General features: G+C 48.0%; 1 protein-coding gene and 1 long non-coding RNA gene across 6 annotated transcripts in view; one reads left to right on the top strand and one right to left on the bottom strand.

The window, feature by feature from the left end:
- Positions 1 to 23,219, bottom strand: part of LOC135917928 (leucine-rich repeat and fibronectin type-III domain-containing protein 4-like) — a 367,177-nt gene that overhangs the window by 153,236 nt on the left and 190,722 nt on the right. The window lies entirely within an intron of this gene.
- LOC135917935 (uncharacterized) lies at positions 16,630 to 21,991 on the top strand. The gene is made up of 3 exons (XR_010569461.2): positions 16,630 to 17,112; positions 17,874 to 17,987; positions 20,328 to 21,991. It is a non-coding gene; the product is annotated as an uncharacterized lncRNA (long non-coding RNA).

Raw genomic sequence — 23,219 nt, forward strand, 5'->3', positions numbered from 1 at the left:
AAGTGTGACAGAATTGGGGAAGTTCTAAGCCGCTCAATCAGGGTAGAAAAGGCTTTCTCCTGCAGTGGTCGTCAAGAGAAAGAGACGTCTTTCTTAAGAAGGTCAGTGAGAGGGTGAGTGATGTCGGCAAATTTTTCACAAATCGCCGGAAATAAGGGCATCAGCCCAGAAAACTACGGATCGTTTGGTGAACAAGGTACAGGAAAATTTTCTGTACAATGTACAGGAAAACTTTCTGTGGATCAGGTTGGATTCCGGCGGCGTTTACGAGATGGCGGAGCATGTTAATTTCACGGCGGCCGAAATGGCACCTGGAGGAGTTTAGCTGAAGGCCAGCCCTGCGAAACACGGAGAGTATGGTTGTGAGGCACCGCAGGTGGCTCTCAAAGTTCGGCGAAAACACAATCACATCGTCGAGGTAACAGAGGCATGTAGACCACTTCAAGCCGCGCAAGAGAGAGTCCATCATGCGCTCGAATGTAGCTGGTACATTGCATAATCCAAACGGCATGACTTTAAATTGGTACAGACCGTCCGGTGTGACGAAGGTGGTTTTCTCGCGGTCCATCTCATCGACGCTAATCTGCCAATAGCCGGAGCGGAAGTCAAATGATGAAAAGTATTGGGATCCGTGAGGGCAGACAAGAACATCATCAATGCGCGGCGGGGGATAAACATCCTTCTTTGTTATCCTGTTGAGGTGACGGTAGTCAACGCAGAAGCGCCACGAGTTGTCTTTTTTCTTCACTAAGACAACTGGTGATGCCCACAGGCTACTGGAAGGTTCAGTGATGTCCTTGTCCATCATCCTGTCTACTTTTTTCTGTATGATGGCCCTTTCTGTTGCGGAGACACGATATGGCCGCCTATGAATGGGGCTGGCGTCACCGGTGTTGATGCGATGCTTGACAGCAGATGTCTGGCCAAGTGGACGGTCGTCCAAATCAAAGATGTCCCGAAATAATGACAGGAGGTGACGAAGAGCTGTTGTTTGCTCGGAAGGAAGGTCAGGGGCGATCATCTTAGAAACATCGTCCGCAGGCGTCGAGTACGGAGGAGTGGGTGACAGAGGTCCGTTGGTACTGACGAAGGATTCAGAGGTCAACGAAGAAATTTGAAATTCTTAACCCTCAAATCCACAGCCAACAACATAGCCCAAATGATACGTCGCGTGACGTATCCAAAAGCGGGAATGCGAGAAGACGATACCCTAAGGCTCGTACAGGCCTTAGTGGTTAGTCGAATAACGTATGGCTTACCGTACCAAATCCTGAACAGGGAGGAGGAAAAGCAGGCTGACACAATAATCCGAACCGCTTTCAAAGCTGCTCTGGGCCTGCCTAAATGTACTTCAACGGAGCGCATGTTAGCTTTGGGAGTGCACAATACTTTCGACGAACTGAGGCAAGCCACCCTGATGCGACAGAGGGAGCGCCTCAGCTTCACAAAAACTGGTAGGGCAATATTGACACGTGTACTTATCTTTACCGGGCGACCACGTTTGGCCGCCTAACAAATGTTATCGTGCAGCGCAGGACACGCCTGCATGTAAAAGAAGATTCTGGAATGTTATCAATGGTTCCCTCCACTGTCTTTCACCGCAACTTGTGTAATCTGATTGCATGTATGCGCGACGCGAATAGTGTAGAACTTTGTGGAAGGCACACGGGTCCCATCGGTTAATCTGGAACATTCCACGACTGATCTATAAAAGCCGACGCGATTGACCCGCTGATCAGATTTTCGACGATCGCCGAGCGTGTTCGCCGCTATCGTTGTGCTATAAAGTGTAGCCTGTTTTGTGGGCACAGGTTCGCCCAATAAAAGTTAGTTTTGTCGTTCACAGTATTGCTACTGTGTTATTCACCGTCACTACCACGTGACATCTGGTGGAGGTGCTTTTGGTTCATGTACCGGACGCCCCAGACAAGCCGTGATCCAAGCCCCGAACGTAAAGATATTGACGTAGTCCCGGACCATCGAGCAAGCCGCCGTCTTCAACAACTGCCCCCGGAGCACGGACTTTTGCCTGAGACGTCCAGGAAGATCGCCACCAAGTCCACCCCAATGGCAGCCCCAGCATCCCCCATCGTGCTGCAGCAGGCCGGGGAGCCTCCGACGTTCCGTGGTTCAACTTTCGAGGACCCGGAAGGCTGGCTTGAGGCGTACGAGAGAGTCGCTACGTTTAACAACTGGAACAGCGACGACAAACTGCGATATGTCTTCTTCGCATTGGAAGACGCCGCCAGGACGTGGTTCGAGAACCGAGAAGCCACCTTAACGACCTGGGAGCTGTTCCGAAGCGGCTTCCTGCAGACATTCGCAAGCGTCGTACGCCGAGAACGAGCCCAAGCGCTATTAGAAACCCGGGTGCAACTACCAAATGAGACCACCGCGATTTTTACAGAAGAAATGAGCCGCCTATTCCGCCACGCCGTCCCGGAAATGTCCGAGGAGAAGAAAGTCCGCCTACTGATGCGTGGTGTAAAGGAGGAACTTTTCGCCGGAATGGTACGGAGCCCACCGCAGACCGTTGAGGAGTTTCTTCGCGAGGCCACCAGCATCGAGAAGACACTGGAAATGCGGAACCGGCAAATCAACCGCGGTTCTAACTCGACAAACTACGCCGGAGTTCAGTCACTGGCCACCGACGACCTGCGCGAGACTATCCGAGCGGTCGTGCGGGAGGAGCTGCAAAAGCTGTTCCCGTCATCACAGCCTCAAGTGGCGTCGATTGCCAACGCCGTACGTGAGGAGGTCCAACAACAACTCGGAGTAATTCCTGAATTGCCGCAACCTCAGCCGCAAGCGATGACATACGCCGCCGTCGCCCGCCGTCAAGGTCCCCCTCCACGACCGCGCCAGGGCCCCGTAACACCGCAATTCCGTCGACCACCACCACCGCCGCCGCCAGCACGCCCACCCGTCGCCCAGCGCAGCTACCCGAGAAAGACAGACGTTTGGCGCGCTCCTGACCACCGCCCGCTCTGCTACCACTGCGGAGAAGCGCGTCACGTCTACCGACGATGCCCATACCGCGAGATGGGACTGCGAGGTTTCGCCGTCAATGCTCCGCGCCCGCGGCAAGGTGAACGCCCTCGCGATATCGCCGACTACCTCGCCGCTATTCAGTGGAGCTCTCGACGACCGTCGCGTTCGTCATCACCAGGCCGCTACCTGTCACCGCAGCGCCGACCATACACTGCCCTAGCCCGGGGCCGGACAGCGAGCCCATATGCGGAAAACTAAAAGCAGCAACCGATGGAGGTGCGGCTGCTGTTCGTCGAACTGACGAAGATCCTCCGCCGCCGGCGAAGACGACGAAGAGACCATCTCGACGACATAATAACGACACGCTGCCGTCCCGAGGAAGTCAGGAAGCCAAGACTACACCGACGAAAGACGACTTGACGACGCACCGTTCCAGCTTCAATTCAACGCGACGCAGCCGTGATCCGACGCCAAGACCCAACTGCAACGCCAGACAAAGAACCACCGACCTCGACGTACTTCTCGACGGCCACACAGTCACTGCCTTAGTGGACACAGGGGCTGATTACTCCGTAATGAGTGGACACATCGCCGCCCATTTGAATAAAGTTAAAACTGCTTGGGAAGGCCCTCAAATTCGAACCGCTGGAGGACACCTCATTACGCCGTCTGGAGTCTGCATGGCAAGAATTACCGTTCATGACCGGACTTACCCTGCCACCTTCGTCATCCTCCAACAGTGTTCACGAGACGTCATTCTCGGCATGGACTTCCTGAACCAACACGGCGCAATCATCGACCTGAAGTCGAAGTCAATAACGCTGTCGGAAGATCAAGCGATACCGCCGGAGAGCCCTCGTAGTCACCACGCCTTGAGGGTGCTCGAAGATGAAGTGAGCATCCCGCCTCGCTCCAGCATTGTTATTTCGGTCGGCATTGAAACACCTGCTGACGTAGAAGGCGTCATAGAAGGCGACCAGCGTCTACTGCTCGACCGTGAAATTTGCGTCGCAAGAGGGATCGCTCGACTGCACGGAGGAAACACGAAAGCGTTGCTGACAAACTTCAGCCAGGAGTTCAAGCGCATCAACAAGTGCACGACGATCGCATACATCGAGGAAATTCAGAAAACCAGTGATGCGTTTGTCCTCGCGGATTCTTTCGCATCTACCCCGACGACCGTAGTTCCCGAGCTAGACTTCGACATAAATCCAAGTCTCCCCGTGATTAAGAAGCAACAGCTCAGAAGTCTGCTTCGACGATACAAAGACTGCTTTTCGACGTCATCGAGGATTCGACAAACCCCAGTCGCAAAGCATCGCATAATAACCGAAGAGTGTGTTCGACCACTCCGCCAGAGCCCTTACCGAGTTTCGGCGCGAGAACGCGAAGCTATAAGACACCAAGTCGACGAAATGCTGCGCGACGACATCATCCAGCCGTCGGAAAGCCCGTGGGCGTCTCCAGTTGTTTTAGTGAAGAAAAAGGACGGAACCCAACGTTTCTGCGTCGATTATCGTCGATTGAACAAAATCACGAAGAAAGACGTATACTCCCTCCCACGGATAGACGACGCATTGGATCGGCTCTGCAATCCTAAATACTTCTCATCGATGGACCTCAAGTCTGGCTACTGGCAAATAGAAGTCGACGAAAGGGATCGCCAAAAGACCGCCTTCATCACGCCAGACGGCATCTACGAGTTCAAGGTTATGCCATTCGGAATGTGCTCGGCGCCTGCAACGTTCCAGCGCGTCATGGACACAGTATTAGGAGGATTGAAGTGGCAGACCTGTCTCGTTTATTTGGATGACGTCGTCGTCTTCGCCGGAAATTTCGACGATCACCTCAAGCGGCTTGCGACAGTACTAGAAGCCATCAAGTCGTCAGGGCTTACTCTGAAGCCGGAAAAATGCCGCTTCGCATACGATGAGCTTCTGTTCCTAGGCCACGTAATCAGCAAATCTGGTGTCCGTCCAGACCCGCAAAAGTCAGCTGCGATCGCACAGTTCCCGCAACCCATCAACAAGAAGGCAGTGCGTAGATTCCTTGGCATGTGTGCCTACTATAGGCGCTTTGTCAAGGACTTTTCACGCATCGCCGAGCCGTTGACACGTCTAACAAAATGTGATGTTGAGTTCAAGTGGGAAACACCGCAGGCCGACGCATTTGAAGAACTCAAACGACGCATGCAGTCGCCGCCGGTACTTGCGCACTTCGACGAGTACGACGATACAGAAATCCATACTGACGCCAGTAGCCTAGGCCTCGGTGCCGTTCTAGTCCAGAGGAGAAACGGAGTCGAACGGGTGATAGCTTACGCTAGCCGGCCGCTGTCAAAAGCGGAAGGCAACTATTCTACGACCGAAAAGGAATGCCTCGCCATCGTTTGGGCTACAGCTAAATTTCGCCCTTATCTTTATGGCAGGCCATTCGAAGTCGTCAGTGACCATCACGCGTTGTGTTGGCTAGCGAATATAAAGGATCCTTCAGGACGACTGGTGCGGTGGCACCTCAGACTACAAGAATACGACATCACTGTCACCTACAAGTCCGGACGAAAACACTCCGATGCCGATTGCCTATCACGCGCCCCCATTGATCCGCCGCCGCAAGACGACGAGAATGACGAAGCCTTCCTTGGAATTATAAGCGCGGAAGACTTCGCTGCACAGCAACGGGCAGACGCGGAGCTAAAAGGCGTCGTCGAATATTTGGAAGGGCACACCGACGTTGTCCCCACGTCCTTCACGCTTCAAAACAATCTACTCGTGAAGAAGAACTTCTCACCAGTCCGCGCCAACTACCTTCTTGTTGTCCCGTCAGGACTTCGTCCAGAAGTATTGCACGCCCTAGATGACGATCCGACCGCTGGACACCTAGGATTTTCCCGGACACTATCGAGGATGCAAGAAAAGTATTATTAGCCGCACCTGACCGCCGACGTCGCCCGTTATGTCAGAACATGCCGAGACTGTCAGCGACGCAAGACACCGCCGACAAGGCCAGCCGGATTACTACAGCCAATCGAGCCTCCTTGCCGACCATTCGAGCAGATCGGGATGGACTTGCTGGGACCCTTTCCGACGTCAACAACCGCAAATAAGTGGATCGTCGTGGCGACGGACTACCTCACCCGCTTCGCTGAAACTAAAGCACTGCCGAAAGGTAGCGCAGCCGAAGTGGCGAAATTCTTTGTCGAAAACATCCTGCTGCGACATGGCGCCCCATCACCGTCCTCATCACCGACAGAGGACCGGCCTTTACAGCGGAGCTCACTCAAGCCATTCTGAACTACAGTCAGACAAGGCACAGGAGGACAACGGCCTACCACCCGCAGACGAATGGTCTTAAGGAGTGGCTGAATAAGACCCTCGGCGACATGCTAGCGATGTACGTCGACGTCGAACACAAGACGTGGGATGCCGTCCTGCCGTACGTAACATTCGCTTACAACACGGTGGTGCAAGAAACAACACAGATCACGCCGCTCAAGTTGGTTTACGGCAGGAACCCGGCGACGACGCTCGACGCCATGTTGCCGCACGTCACTGACGAAGAGAATCTTGACGTCGCTACCTATCTCCAGCGCGCCGAAGAAGCCCGACAACTCGCCCGCCTACGGATCAAACACCAGCAGCGTACCGACAGCCGACACTACAACCTCCGACGACGCTTCGTCGAGTACCAGCCCGGCGACTGTGTTTGGGTATAGACCCCGATACGCCGACGAGGACCGAGTGAGAAACTACTGCGATGCTATTTCGGACCCTACAAGGTCATCCGACGTATTGGCGCACTGGACTATGAGGTCGTGCCATACGGCATTTCGCATTCACAGCGGCGCCGCGCACGACCTGAAGTGGTCCACGTGGTGCGTCTTAAACCGTTTTACGGACGCTAACAAACTTCCCTTATTTTGCTGTTTTCTTTGCTACGAATGCTTATTTATTACTTTCGTTTGTTTTCAGCATCGGGTCGATGTTTTTTAAGAGGGGGGTAATGACACGTGTACTTTATCTTTATCGGGCGACCACGTTTGGCCGCCTAACAAATGTTATCGTGCAGCGCAGGACGCGCCTGCATGTAAAAGAAGTTTCTGGAATGTTATCAATGGTTCCCTCCACTGTCGTTCACCGCAACTTGTGTAATCTGATTGCATGTATGCGCGACGCGAATAGTGTAGACCTTTGTGGAAGGCACGCCGGTCCCATCGGTTAATCTGGAACATTCCACGACTGATCTATAAAAGCCGACGCGCTTGACCCGCTGATCAGATTTTCGACGATCGTCGAGCGTGTTCGCCGCTATCATTGTGTTATAAGTGTAGCCTGTTTTGTGGGCACAGGTTCGCCCAATAAAAGTTAGTTTTGTCGTTCACAGTATTGCTACTGTATTATTCACCGTCACTACCACGTGACAATATTGGCTTGACTCAATATCCCAGCAAACCCCATTTATCTCACAGAGCAGGCCATACCTCTCCCTCCTTCGATGAGATCCGAAATTACAGTAGCCCCATTTCCAAAGAATATGCATCTAGAGTACAACAAAGAAAGGCGCAAAGCATGTGCACAACACATTCAGTCAACCTACTCTAATAACCATAGGTACAACACGTACTACACGGACGCAGCTCTGTATGCAGAGGCGACCGGGCAGCGCTACCAAAGGAGGTACGCCCTGGCAGTCATGAACGCTATCAGCCAACAGCATATTACCGCGTCGGCCACGGTGGGATCCCCAACCTCGGCTGAAATATTAGCAGTGGCGATCGCACTCGCTCACGCGGAGCGTTCGCTAAGGGACTTGGTCGAGGTCACGGACTCCCAGGAGACATGTCGCATGTTTCTCAAGGGGCACGTGACTGCGGCTAGCCTCGCGTTAATCCCCAAATCCTTCAACCACCATCATCGCCTACTCTGGTGCCCGGGCCACGCGGGGGTACAGGGGAACGAAAAGGCTAACGCGTTAGCTCGAGGGTTCACTAACCGAGCGACGGCGTCCTCTTCTAACCCCAACCACCCGCACTACCCCTCACAAAATTCCACCAATTCAAATGCCAAAGACATGCTTGCTCATCAGCGTGGAGTCCGAAGAAAATACCCGCCCCCTCACCCACAACATAACGGGGAAGAGGCCGCCGATTGGCATAAAATACAGACCGGGGTGTTTCCCCATATAACATTGCTAAACGCCATGTATCCCACTCGTTATAGGGCCAACTGTCCGTGGTGCGGTCGCATACCTACCCTAATGCACATAACCTGGGAGTGCACTAAGCACCCTCATAGGCCAAATACCAGTAGGAAAATGGAGCAGTGGGAGGCACAGCTCGCCCGCTCCGACCTGGCAGTAGAAAAGTCCCTAATTAGCCAGGTCGGGCAGGCGGCAGAGGCCAGTGGGGCCCTGGACTGAGAGGCTCCGACCACCCCTCCTTCAAATCTTTACAATTGCAATAAAGTTTCTCTCTCTCTCTCTCCAAAGGAGTGATATGCGCTATGGCGATACCGTGTGGCAGCACATGCGACGAAAATCCGAAGTTGAGGATGCGCGCGCGAGCGCAGTTTTAGCGGATCCAGATTAAGGTGCTCGGTAGGGCAATATTGCGCGACAAAGCCACGTCACTAAGCGGCGACACGACGTACTCGCCATCAGGTACGGGAAGACAGGGCGTCAGGAGGACATCTGTAGCCGCCTGTGGAGACAGCCTTGCAAACTCAGCGGAACATAAGCGGCGTGAAGCACAAGCTGTTGCGTCGGCAGGAAGCGGCAGATCCAACTGTACAACCCCTGCGGAGCAGTCAATTTGGGCAGAGTGTTTCGAAAGTAAGTCGAGGCCCAGAATTAGGTCGTGTGAACAGTGTTGAAGGACGATAAATGGAACAACGGTATAATGGCCCCCAATGGTCACACGTGCTGTGCACATCCCAAGGACAGGTGAAGTACTCCCATCAGCGACTCGCACAATGCACGGTACGGCGGGTGCCAGAACCTTTTTGAGCCTTCGGCGGAGAGCAGCGCTCATAACTGAAAGCTGCGCTCCTGTGCCAACGAGAGATCTAACAGGAGCGCCATAAACTTCAATGTCCAGTAGGTTTCCACATGTAGGTAGGGTCAACAGAGGATTTGTTGGCCTGGTCGGAGTTGCAGCTTCACCTCCGGGAGCTGCACCGCCTAGTTTTCCGAAGCGAAGCGACCGGTTGCAGAAGGGGACGAAGGGCGGTGAACGAGAGGCGAACGGGACCTCCGACCTTCCGGAGACGGGGAGCGGCTGGATCTTGGTGGAGGACTGTCGGCGTTGATGTTCCTAGTCGGTGTATGGGGTGAGAAAGTACGATTGTCTGGTACTTGGCGGTAGTGACTCGGAGACGACCACCGAGGCGACGACGACCAATGGTTGCGGCAATGACGGGCGGTGTCTCCAATACCGGAACAATTAAAACAGATAGGTTTATCATCCGCTGTGCGCCAGTCAGCTGGGTTGCAACGCGGGGGCGGAAAGCTTTGCGTCTGGGAGCAAGCGGCCGGAGAAATCTGGTAGGTGTTTGTATGGCGGACCGAGCAGAGAGATGGAATGCCCAAACTTGCTATTTCCTCCCGAACGACCGCTTGTATAAGGGAGATAGCGGGCACGCTTTCCCGACAATCAGAACGAACTGGAGCCGGAGCCATGGCCTCAAGCTCACGGCGAACGATGCGCATGATTTCTTCCGGTGTTGTGGGCTGAACGAAGCGCGGCGGGTCTTCGCAAGGTGATGTCGCGGTGGTATTGGGCTATCGGTCGAAAGTTTGAGCGACACGGCGGCCCTTCGCGTGTTCGAAGCGCCGGCACTTCTTTATAATTGCATCCACAGCGGCACAATCCTTGCACATCAGGAGATTGAAGGCATCGTCTACAATACCTTTCAATATGTGACCAATCTTGTCTGCCTCGGTCATTTTGTTATCAGCCTTGCGACAGAGGGCCAGCACATCCCGTATGTAGACGACATAGGATTCTGTGGACGTTTGAGCGCGACACGCACGTTCTTTTTTTGCCGCCAGCTGACGACCGACAGGTCTGCCAAACAGGTCTCGCATTTTTTCTTCGCAGACATCCCTGTTCGTTAGGTCAGCTTCGTGTGTGTCGTACCATTGCCTCGCAGTTTCTCTTAGGTAAAATATCGCGTTTGCTAGCATCATTGTTGGGTCCCACCTGTTGTCGCACATTCGTTCGTACATCGTAAGCCAGTCCTCCACGTCGGCGTTGTCCGTGCCACAAAATGTCCCTGGGTCCCACGCATGAGTGAGGATGACCGTTGGCACGGGCTGCTGTGGCGTTGTCGCTTGTGCCGGTTGATTTGCCATTGTGGCGTCAGGTAGATGACGTCCGCTGCGAAGTTCCGTGATTGTACCCCGCACCTTCCACCTAAATGTTGCAGGAAGAAAGCAGGCCCACGAGTGTAAAATAACGTATATTTACAACTGGCGTATATGGCGTTCACGCAACTGCCAGACTTCGTCTTCGTCTAGTTCAATTGAACTTCTTCGTTCCCTTCACCGTAACAATATAGAATTTTCGATATTGAAGTTCTTCAACTGCCGATGGAGCCGAGTGTTAGTTGTGCGAGATGATCCTCGAATACATTCCATAACGGAGTCGCAGTAGGAGTCACTACGTTGGCAAGATGCAAACGTATGAGAATGGCTCGATGGGAGCCGGTCGAGAGCTGCGAGTGAAGCGAATGGAGACGACGCGTCCTGCGGTGTGATCACGGAAGGTGGTAAGCAAGCAGCGTTTGAAGACGGCGGTAGGGGACAACGAGAAAGAGCATCGGCATCCTGGTGCTTCTTTCCAGACTTGTAGGTGACGTCGAAATCGTATTCTTGTAAACGAAGTATCCAACGGCCGAGTCGTCCCGTTAAATTCTTTAGTGTCGCCAACCAGCCCAAGGCATGGTTATCAGTAACGACCGTAAAGTGGCGGCCGTGCAGATAAGGCCGTAGTTTTTGGACGGACCAAACAACGGCGAGACACTCTTGATCGGTAATCGTATAACTTTTCTCTGCAGCTGTTAGCGTGCGACTTGCGTATGCAACCAAACGTTCTTCAGAATTTTTCTGGCGTTGCAGATGAACAGCGCCGATACCATGGCCGCTGGCTTCAGTGTGGGGAAGAGTAGGTGCGGTGTTGTCAAAATGACAAAGCACAGGTTCGGACGGGAGGGCACGCTTGAGGACGTCGAAAGCAGTTTGGCATTCGTCAGACCATACGTAGGGAGCTCTAGAAGGAAGGAGTTGATAAAGCGGCGCCGCAATGGTGGCAAAGTTAGGTATGAAGCGCCGGAAATACGAAGCTAGGCCAAGGAAGCTACGCAAGTCTTTGGCGCGTTGAGTCCCTGGGAAGCAGAGCACAGCGCTAATCTTATCGAGGTCGGGTCGAAGGCCCTCCTTGCTGACAAGGTGCCCAAGTACTTTAATGGTTTTGCTGTCGAAGTGGCACTTTACTGTATTCAGCTGAAGGCCAGCAGCTGAGAGGCACGCCGGGACTTCGTCGAGGTGCTGCAAGTGCTGATGGAAGGTCGACGAAAATATGATGTGTCGTCAAGGTAGCGTAAGCAAGTCTTCCACTTTAGGCCCCATAGTACAGTGTCAATCATCTATTCAAATGTGGCGGAAGCATTACACGGGCCGAAAGGCATTACGGTAAATTCCTAAAGTCCATCGGGTGTGGCAAAGGCAGTTTTTTCTTTGCTTCGTGCATGGGCATCTGCCAGTATCCGGAGCGTAGATCAAGGCTGGAGAAATACTCAGCGCCTTCTAATGAATCTAACGCATCATCGATTCGGGGCAATCGATATACATCTTTGCGGGTTATTTTGTTCAAGGCACGGTAGTCAACGCAACATCGCACTGAGCCGTCTTATGCACCAAAACGACGGGTGACGACCAAAGGGTTGAGGAAGGGCGGATTGTGCTACGTTTTAGCATGTTGGCAACGTGGGTATCGACGACATGGCGTTCAGCGGAAGAAGCGCGATATGGCCGCCGGCGAGCGATGGAAGTGCCATCTGTGTGTATGCGATGAGCCGTCGCAGAAGTCTGTCCCAGAAAAGGAGAGTAGACGTCGAAGGAGTCTTTATGCTTGCATAACAACGCCAGTAACTCTCCCGTCTGCTGTGGCATTAGATCGGTGTTGATGACACTAGCGAGAACAGAATCAGGTGCCGGATCTATAGCTGTGGGTAGTTGTGAAACAGCAGTAGTCGATCTAATCATAGAGACAGGCTAAGTGTCCAAGACGCACATGACAACAGCGCCTTTAGGAAGCCGTACTGGCTCAGTGATTGTGTTGAGTACAGCCAAAGTGGCCTTGCCGTTGGTGAAGCGAACAAGGCTGGGTGCCCGAGCAATCCTTTTCGATAGGCAGCGGGCTGACGGTACAACTAAAACATCGCCCTCGGTGATGTCAGAGTTAACTACAAGGAGATGTTCCCGGCCAGGTGGCACCACACCCTTATGAAAATGGATTTAGAGTTCCTTTAGAACTCCTAATGAGTTCCTATGGAGTCAAAAGGGACTCTATAGGAACTCGCGATCTATAGAGTCGTCTGCATAGAATCTCTATAAGAAGTCTATAGAAACCTTTCTATAGAAACAAGTCATTTCACACACAATAGATGTTCTATAGAGGGTGTATTGACGTCCTATGTACTGAATTCTATAAAGTAATTTTTATAGAATGTCTTTAAAACTTCTAACGCGACCTGTCTATAGAATGGCTCTCCATTCGTTCTCTATAAATGTTCTATAGAGATTGTACTGATATCATATGTACTAAATTCTATAAAATAATGTCTATAGAAAGTTTTTAACACTTCTAATGCGGCTTGTCTATAGACTGACTCTCCATTCACGCTCTATAAGCAGTCTATAGAGGGTTTATTGTCATCATATGTACAATATTCTATAAAATAATGTCTATAGAAAGTTTTTAACACTTCTAATGCGACTTGTCTATAGACTGACTCTCCATTCATCCTCCATAAATGTTCTATAGAGGTCGTATTGACATTTTATGTACCAAATTCTATAGAAAAAGATTTATAGAACGTTTTCGGAAACGTTCTATAGAGGTCGTATTAACATCTTATGTGCCAAATCCTACAGAAAAATGTTAATAGAACCTTTTCAGAACTTCTAATGCGGCCTGTCTATAGAATGGCTCTACATCCTCCATAAAAGTTCTATAGAGGTCGTGTTGACATCTTATGTACCAAATTCTATAGAAAAATTTATAGAACGTTTTCAGAACTTCTAATGCGGCCTGTCTCTAGACTGGCTCTCCATTCCCGTTCTAAAAGTGTGCCATCATATGGCATACGTACTGAGTTCTGTAAAGGAACGTTTATAGGAAATTAAACAAGCTAAAGTGCGGCCTGTCTAAGAACGGCTCCATATTTTCACTCTATAAACAGTACCCAGTATCCAGTGCATCGCCGGATTATGGGTCCAGTGCCGCGCGCTGGATGCAAGGGGCGCTGGGCAAGCGCGGCGTACTGGGAGGCGCTGGTTACTGGTGCGAAAAACAGCTCTAGCGCGCTAAATACGTGGTGCCTGGACACCGTATGTATTTTTTTTTAATACAGAAAGCAACAGATAGCGTTTTAGTACAATATAAATCGAAAAAATGAACATGTAAAAGCAGAAGTGCTCTGATCAGGATTCGATCGTCGTACCTGCAGATCCCCAGCCCGGCTCATTACCGCTACGCCGCGTCAGCATAGGGACATGGGCGGATAATTTAGCTTATCAAAATCGAGAAGCAGTTTTAGTTTCACAGAGAGAAGTCTTGCACAGACGTGGTAGATACGCTATCGGCCAGCAACTAAAACTCACGCCTGTACCTCAAAGAAAAATTTGCTCTCCATATTCAATAGTGTGCTCGGAAGTGCCATAACATCGACTGCGATTGGTATTTTAGCTTCGAAAAAAAAGTCCTAAATGAACCACTGACCCGGGACGCTGCATGAATGGGCTGTTACTGCCGATTTCGATAGCCGTTTCTTGTTCTTCACGCGAGGGGTATGCAATGTTTTCTTAGTTCAGTGATGCCTTTCAGTCTACACGTCTGTCTAGCCATATATATTCGTCAGAGAAACGCAGTCTAGTGCTGGGAGCCTTCGGCGACAGCACATATACCTGCGTTTATGATGCGTCACATCGGCGCTCCTCACTTCTTGTGCTGGCACTGTAGACATGAAAAAATTGTTTATTTAAAAGCACCGATGCGAAATCTGAAATATAAAGTAATTTATCCTTTTTAGACTTCTTGATTCTTGAGGTTAGACGCGCCGATAGCGTGCAGACGGACTCGGCGGATACGCTATGCCTAAGCTTCGATGGGGACTGATCTCGGCGCGGGTAGCTGGCGAAAGCTAAAATGTATTTGAGCCTCAGAACTCTTTTTAGTACAATAGGGAAAGTGGAAGCGCACGAATCGCCTCAGCCTTGTTATCGGTGCGATAATATCAAGCAGCGGTAGGCATCGAACTCGGCGTCCGTTCGAGCGCGTCTGAACGACTTCTGGATTTCATGTCCACTCCACAACACTGCGACAATGGCGATAACTCCCAGTCATACGTTACGTGCGAACTACTAAAAAAAATGGCTGTGGCTTAGGTAAGGTTAAGCCCAGGATGCGAAGCATACTAGCCTTTATTTTAGTTGTTGAACCACTGTTTAGCCTGGTGAACTGCTGTTGCTTGGCTATATTTGGTTCGGCTAGACGAAGAAACAACTCATGCATTACTTCTTCGCCTTCAAGAGTGGAACGCGACAGCGTTCCCGTCGACCCGCCAAGGGGTGTAAGACAATGGGCTACAGGGCAGCGACTACGCGCCCCGCATTGGACGCGGTGAGCGTCGAGCAAAGCAGCGTTCGGCGCGGCAACGAAATGTGCGCCTGAGCAAGAGACGCACGCCTTAGAAACAGCGCGTTTCTAAGGCAACACCGCATTCACTAGAGGCGCTTTTGTACCGCTTTGAAGCGTTGTACTCGTGGCTCAGTGGTAGCGTCTCCGTCCCACACTCCGGAGACCCTGGTTCGATTCCCACCCAGCCCGTCTTGCAAGAGTTGAGCCAAAGCCACTTCTCCTCTGTCGTGACGTCACGGTGTCACGTGATTTCATGGTCACCGCCGCGCCTGAGGAGCTGGGTTGAGCCCTCGTAATATGCTTCGCATAAAAGCGGCGTCCTCCGTCTATGCGTGGTTTCGTTAAAGAATTTAGCTGTCCGCCCTGTCACAAGGCAAAATGCAAAAAACGAAAGTGATTTTCAGTGTCACATGTGCAGGAATAAACAAGGCAGCTCACGCACCTTTATTCCATGCTGCGACACGAAATAGTTCTATGACCCTAAGATATAGCGTTATTTAGGACAAGAAACTAGTATCAAGCCATGAAATTGTATAAAGCATTTAATATTCAGCAGCGCTCGTCCTTGCGTGCTGGAGCCAGCGCGGCACAAACACAACCAGCGCCGTTTCCAATGCGAGCGTCTCTTCCAGTGTGACCCAGCTCTTATCCAGCGTTCTCACTGGTCTCGAGTGAGTCCCAGCGAGCGCCAGCGTACCCAGTGCGATCCAGTGCTTAAAAAAAAAGAAAGAAAAAGAAAAAAGAAAAACGCGCTGGTTTCACACTGGAAGGCACTGGAAGACGCTGGTTCTTGCAATCGGCATTTCAGAGGTTTTTTACTATCAAGTAAGAGCATCGTTAAAAAGACACTCATTGACCAAGGCAAACATCACACTAATCGAAATTAGGAAAACCAAAGAAATATAACGGAAGCGCGCATTGTGGTTTATATCGCATATGCAGGTAAATCACAAAGATGTATACCAAGAAACACTAAGCAAAACTGCGCCTTAGCAATCGCGTCATATCTATTTGCTGGCATGCAGTGACTGCAGCACTTGGGGCGGAAACAGATCGAACGCCGCCGCAAATTTCTGGCACATACCACTCAAATGCACGCTGCAGAAACGATTTTTTTTTTTCAAGGAATCTTCAACAGTCACAGACCACATGAGCGCGATCCGCGCATGATAAGCGCATCGCCACGAAAGCAAGATAGGGAACACATAAGCGTAACCTGTACCTCACGGGTAAAATTAAACATCATCGTATATACGTTGCTGTGCGACGGACACAAGCGCACGGAAACATCACACACTGCACACGTGTACCTCCGAGGTTGTGTCGACAATTTCTGGGCTACATTTAAACGACAGCAGGAAGTTACTTCAATGAGAAACGAAGTGAGGGCACAGGCACTGCAGGTAACGGCTGCGCATAAAGTCAGTTAGGGTTTTAAGGCCAGTGACCGAGGTTGAAATCGTTAAAATCACACCGCAGCGATAGCTTACACAGGGTAAATTGTCGAGATCTTGAAGGCCATGCTTTTTGCTGACTACATGTGGCATAAGCGATTCAAAAGCAAGAATACTGCATGTAATTTATTTCTGCCCTAAACTATAGCACACAATATGAGCATGTCAATGTTTCTTCTTGTCTAGCAACATATGTATGTAGTTCGGCTCAAAGACCGGCTCAAAACGGCACAAAACCTGCTGTAGTGGGTATTATTGTAGGAATCACGGAGGCCACAGCAGCCGCACTATTATACAGACGGCGCTGGCGGCGCCGGTATTTTCGTATTCAACGCGACAGGTAGAATACGAAGCTACGGCGTGTTGTTATTGCTCCGTCTTCAACGGTTGTCGTGCGAGCTGCGTCGATGTGTTTGTTTGACCGTGTGTTATTAGGTTTGCTGTAATGAAATGAGACGTAGTTCGCGAGCACGAAAGTGCCAGAAGATGGCTTGAGTCTCGCTGTAAGCACGCCGTATGCGTGGCGCGCCAGCTAAATGTGGACCAACGATTTTCATGCCATGGAGTGCGTTCCCTTTGTCTCCGCTTGTGTTCGTGGAAAGTTTGGTGGACGGCGCAGAGAAGTAATGCGTATTATTAGCGCGCCTCAGCTCGTCCACTACCCAGTGGCTTGTTTGCTGCAAGTAACATCGCAGACGCATCACTGGAAACTTGGAGAGTGCCTTTCGACCTCGTCGTACTGTTGAAACGGTAAGCAATCGTGCTCGCCAACTACACGTGCGTTCATCCGTGTTGTGTGTGCTTCCCGTGTGTGTATAGAGTGCCTTGCGAACGTAGTAAGTGGAACACCCACGACAACAGTGAACCCTGTGCTGATACTTGCTACGCGCTGGTTGTAAGAATTGTGTACGCAACTCTGTTGCCACAGTGCGGAATTGATAATCCTGATAAGCGTTTGCTTCCCCTGAGAAAAGTTTCGGAAATCGTGTTCGCCTTGTGCAGTTGTGCGTGAGCTCCCGCTTGTCTGCTAAAGTTGCATAGTAACGACCCGTCTACCTCTTCATCGATTCTTTCTTCAATGACGTTTCCTCACTTATAAATGCTTCGACGTTGTGCACAATCTCTGCTTACGAGGTTTTTGGCTAACGAGCAGTTCTAAGAAAAAAATGTAAGCCAGTCACAGCTTGCTACTAGTACAGCTTTATTTCCAAGGCAAGATGTGTTGACATAACTGACTTAACTAAGCATGACAGGGGAACGTTGCCTATACTAAGTAATGGAAAAAAAAACATTAAGTTTAGATTGTAATCTGCTGCTGCGGTGCGTCCAAAACTTTATTTGATGTAGAGGTCCGCATTGTCATGACATTCGATGATTTCGAGCATTTGCTCTCTTTCCACATTAGTGCAGACATTGTTTTCGTGACTCTTTTAGGTGCTGATTGCATGTTTTCACGATATCACAGCTTTATTGTGCCACTGCTTTAAGCTAACATAGAATTGATTTTGTAGTGGCGAGGCCGTGACCCACAACATTAACTACAAGATCGAGGAGCCCCAAGAGATGCCGACCCTGTGGATATATGGCTGCAGCAGCATGGCGTGTGATCTGGATCGTCATGACAGGTGTGTATGAAATGTACGTGTTCCAAAAAGGGGGCTTGGTGTCATTCATGGTGAAGTTTGTCGACACATTACTTAATGCAGCATACTAAAGAGACTAAATATTTATGCAACCTCATTGAACTTGCTACCTATTAGTGTGCATAGCCATTATGCCCACATGATTGTGTTCTGTATAAAACTATACCCAACCATTCCTGATGTTTAGTATTTCTTTTGCGTAAGTTGCTTACCTGCCAGTTACATATATTTTTTGCTTTGTACATAGTGTATTTATGACTTTTTATTGGGGTTTTATTCTTTGAAAACTATTTCCTATGCTGCACCCCTATTTGCATATTTTTTTTTTCTGTTTGTGCTAGAATCTCGTGCAGTTTTCTGTGCATGTAGGAATTCGAAGGGTAGTGGACTAAATATGTCACAGGTCTAAGCACGTAGTGTGCACATCTTTGTTTATCATTGATATCTTTACAGTTACTTCTCTGTTCCCATAGTAACAGCCACTGCAAAATACACATTTGGTGAGCTTTAATTTCTTGAAAATTAATATGAAGGTCAGTATTTACTAAGCTGCATTTACTTCTGTAGTACATAGGCACAGACTGATATGGATACCTTGTTGACCTACACAGGATGCCTTTTTTGTTTGTTGCATTAAATATGGGGGCTCACCCACATCTCTTACTATATATGTGGTATGCCTCATCGATTTCACTTGTCAGTTTTTACGGTGGATGAAAACAGATGAACGATTGTAATCCAACATGAAGCCCCGTTGTGGAAATGTACGGCCAAGTTGGATGACCATACTGGATCTCTTATACACATGAGAAGATACCGGCCAGTTTGCCGTATGTACGCTTGACCACATGTGAAAGGGATACAGTGCACTCACTGCCTGTGACACACGACAAATTTGGTGGTATCTTTCACCGAGCAAGCCTCCCTTGCCTGCTTGCCTTTCTCAATTCTCTTGCACACTGCTGTGCATATGGCACCCTGACAAGAAAGGCTTGCTTAGATACCACTAAATTTGTCTTGTCTGTCAGGGGTAGTGTAGTCTATTCTTGTGATCATGTGTATATTTGGTCAAATGTACATGCAACAGATTGGCCGGTGCCTCAACACGTACCTAAGACAGCACCATAATTCACTCCCCGGATCAGTATGTTCGTCCCACTTGACCATGCACCGATGGGACTGGGGCTGCGCACCTGATTTAGACTGTTCATCTGTTTTGTTCAGCTGCGGCAACCAATTGGCCAACAACATCGCTGAGGAATGCCACATAAAAAGACTGGGTCACAATCTGTTTACTGAATTGTCCGCAACCTTCGTAGTAACAAATTTGTTTGTTGCAACTAGTTTTAGGCACGTTATTTCTTGTTAAATTTTCTGCTTGACCTATAGAGCAGTTATGCAATCAGTTTTCAAGGTTACTTGATTAGTATAATTTTTGTTTTCTGTTTTTCACATGCCAGGTTGCAAGAAGGACCCTTTTTAATTAAAACTGAATTAACATTTCAATTGCAATTGGGCAGTCTTATCATTGCGTTTAGGATACATATCAGTGTACATACCCGTACTAGATTAGAAACTAATTGTTTCAATAACTCAAAAAGCACGAATATACTGTGTCCACTGTATCTGACAGTGACACCGCGACTGTGTTCCAAATACCACAAATTGGCAGTTATCCATCATAGTTTGCGAAAACAACTTAAAACATTATTGTTCCCCATACAATGCATACTTAGATGCCCAAGCTCCATGTGAGAAATTTATTATTCGCATATTAAGCATAGTACATACCAACTATGGCTAATAGCGGATGGAATATTAATTTTGTCTACCGCTCAGCAATAGAAGCCAGTAGGTCATTTCCTTTTCAAAAAAAAATTTTTCTATGCATAGTGTGACATCTGTATAGGACTCTTAGCTCATGGGTGTTCCTGCTTGCTTATGTTATAAATGGGAATGTGTTGTCATTGCAAGATGAGATTAATGTGTGACTAGGCTGTTGTCGTTCGGAGATGCTTTTTGTCATCAGCAATGATATTCTACTGCCAGCCACATTGGCCCAGTGCTGATGTCACCGAATCTTGGGAAAGTAAAAATATTCTCAAAAGTGATTCTCAAAAGAACTGCCACTGTTTGGCAGAGTGGTGGGGAGGTGGGGCGTTCTGCCACCTTTCTGTTATAATTTTTTTCTGAAATACTGGAATGAAACTTAGCATAATGCTACAACTATATAGATATTTGTGGCATGTTTGTGGCTGCTAATACATTATGACTGAATGTTCATTACACCTTTTGAAAATTAATTTCAATTTTATTTTCCAGGCTCCACCGTCGCCGTTACTAGATGGACCAAATGAGGCCAAAAACTAGCCTTTCCTCGCTCCATTCCTGGGAAGTGAAATAGCAGGTGGTCATGTAAGAATGAACTTGCAACCATGTGGACAGTAGCCAAAGCTCCCTACAGTTCATGCTGGTGGTGGAATGATAAGACAAACCGCAATATTTATTTGTTTACTTATTCACTTCATATTTATTTATTCATATCACATGAATACTGTGCAGTTTTTTTAGCAAGGAGTCAGGTAAAATAAAGAAATATTGTTGCATCAAAGTAAACGTTATTTGAAAAAGCATAATTCACGTAGCACGAATTCATGGAAACTGTAAATTTTGAAGAAACAGAGCAGTAAGGTTAACAAATCTTATATAACAAAAAATGAGATCACATTTCTGTTGGACCTAATACCATAATTTAATCTGTCAAATTAGAGATACCATATGCTGCTCTAATATACAATCACTAATTTATGAGTAGATGCGCGAAACTCTCAAACGTTGCAACAATTTCATGCTAGCTGTAAATTCGTATATACAGTTTGTTGACTTTAGACATAGCAGATGGAGTCTGCAGAACTATGATATCTCTTTCTGGCACAGAGACGGGCATTAGTAAGCTTCGTGGTGTTATTTTTCTTAAACCTGCCAAATAGTCCTTCCTGCAACAGGTAGAATTCTCAAATGCCGCAAACTTAATTCAAATTAGTGCTGTGGTTGTCTCAAAAGTATTTCTGTATTTTGGATGTATTTGAGTAGGAAAATTTACAGAATTAACGAACTTGTGCTAGCTCTTTTTTTTATTTACAGTTGCAAACTAAGTCCTTTTCCTTCAAGTTTCGCTATTTTCAGCAAATTTTAATAAAAATTGATGGTGTTAATGTAAAAACTATAATTTAAACATTTTTAAATGTATCAAACCTCATCAAATTTGGTTGCATAGTTGCCGAGAAAAACGATTTTACTGTTCATGTGCATTACATAGGAGCTCCTGAGCTAGATCTCTTTTTTAGTCATTGCGTGTGTCGGTCTGGTTTGTATTTCTCACCCTAATTAGAATATTGGCTCTGATCTCAAAATTGTTTCCCTTACAACGAAATACAAGCTTTTAAACTTTTTACGATATATGCTGTACTGCTCTATGATAACCCCTGTTTGCCACATTTTTGCAGGGCCTACCAGTGCTAATTTTACACATAAACATAGACTAAAATGCTGTTTGGTTTCGGTATATGGTGTACTTATCTGTGAAAGCCATTATTTGCCACATTTTTGCAGCGACTGCCAGTGTTATTTTTGCTCAGACTAAAATGCTGTGTCGTTTCGTCAGGCTGACACAACATTGCAGTGCACATTCATATCAGTCTATTTTCAGGCTTTAGTATCCAAACATTTAATGTGCACTGCTGGAACAGGCACTCCTTTTGCAGTTTTAAGGGTATGGTTTCTTGTCCAGGTCAAGCCTGTTATTGCGAGGTGTCAACTGCAATCAAGTCTGCCACTGATTCTTTTACCTCATGTTTCGTGTGTTTGCACCACCAGCTTGACCTGAGAAGCATGTTGGCAGCTACAGTTTGTGTGTTGCAAGTTCTAGTCTGAAGTGTGTATGTCACATATATGAAGCATGTATCTAGTCTGAAGTGCAATAAACATTTCAAACTGAATACTTTGTGGTTGTAGCGCCAATTATTTTGCCACTGCATTTACTGTAGTCCTTATTGCCTACAGTAGAACTTTGGTAAATGGCAAGTACTTTACACACATCGGCCTAGCTTTTATAGGCATTTGCTTGTAGGGACTCGAAAGCAACTCGATAGAAATACTGCAAATCATATTGACCGCAAAAAAGACAGGGACATAGGAAGAAAACACATAAACAGCACAGGCGGTTTATGTGTTTTCTTCCTATGTCCCTGTCTTTTTTGCGGTCAATATGATTTGCAGTAAATACCAACTAGGCCAAACTGAAGTTCTTCGATAGAAATATTCTATAGAAATTTGCCTTTAGCATCTCTAAAGAAACTCGATAGAAATATTCTATAGAAATTTGTCTTTAGCACATCTAAAGGAACTCTATAGAAATATTCTATAGAAATTTGCCTTTAGCATCTCTAAAGAAACTCGATAGAAATATTCTATAGAAATTTGTCTTTAGCACATCTAAAGGAACTCGATAGAAATATTCTATAGAAATTTGTCTTTAGCATCTCTAAAGCAACTCGATAGAAATATTCTATAGAAATTTGTCTTTAGCATCTCTAAAGCAACTCGATAGAAATGTTCTATAGAAATTTGTCTTTAGCATCTCTAAAGGAACTCGATAGAAATATTCTATAGAAATTTGTCTTTAGCATCTCTAAAGCAACTCGATAGAAATGTTCTATAGAAATGTGTCTTTAGAGTTCCTATAAGAATGCGGTGGCCAAATAACTTTTGAAACTCTATAGGAAAATTCTATAGGCAATCAAAATAAACACAATAAAGTTCTATAGAGAAAGTTCAAAAGACTTTCTAAAAAAACACATTAAAAATTTTTGTAAGGGCACAATCGTCAGCAGTACGTAAACGAAGGCGCGGTTCGTACACGTCGTCAGAATGGTCAGTCTCTGTCAAGGTAACGAGGCGTTGACGACACAAGATGGAAGCAGACGCCGAAGAGAGACAGTCCCGCCCTAGTATAAGCATGTGAGCACAGGAAGACAACACTGCGAACTGGATATGGTGCTGTATCCCGTCGATCGAAACTTGAACGATGCATTGCGCCGATGGCCGAATCACAACATTATTTGCACCACGAATAAGAGCTCCATTGTAAGGTGTAGTAACTTTGCATAGACGAGAGCACAAGTCAGCGTGCATAATAGAAATAGCTGTTCCCGT

The sequence above is a fragment of the Dermacentor albipictus genome, chromosome 5 (assembly GCF_038994185.2).
Source record: "Dermacentor albipictus isolate Rhodes 1998 colony chromosome 5, USDA_Dalb.pri_finalv2, whole genome shotgun sequence".
Classification (NCBI taxonomy): domain Eukaryota; kingdom Metazoa; phylum Arthropoda; class Arachnida; order Ixodida; family Ixodidae; genus Dermacentor; species Dermacentor albipictus.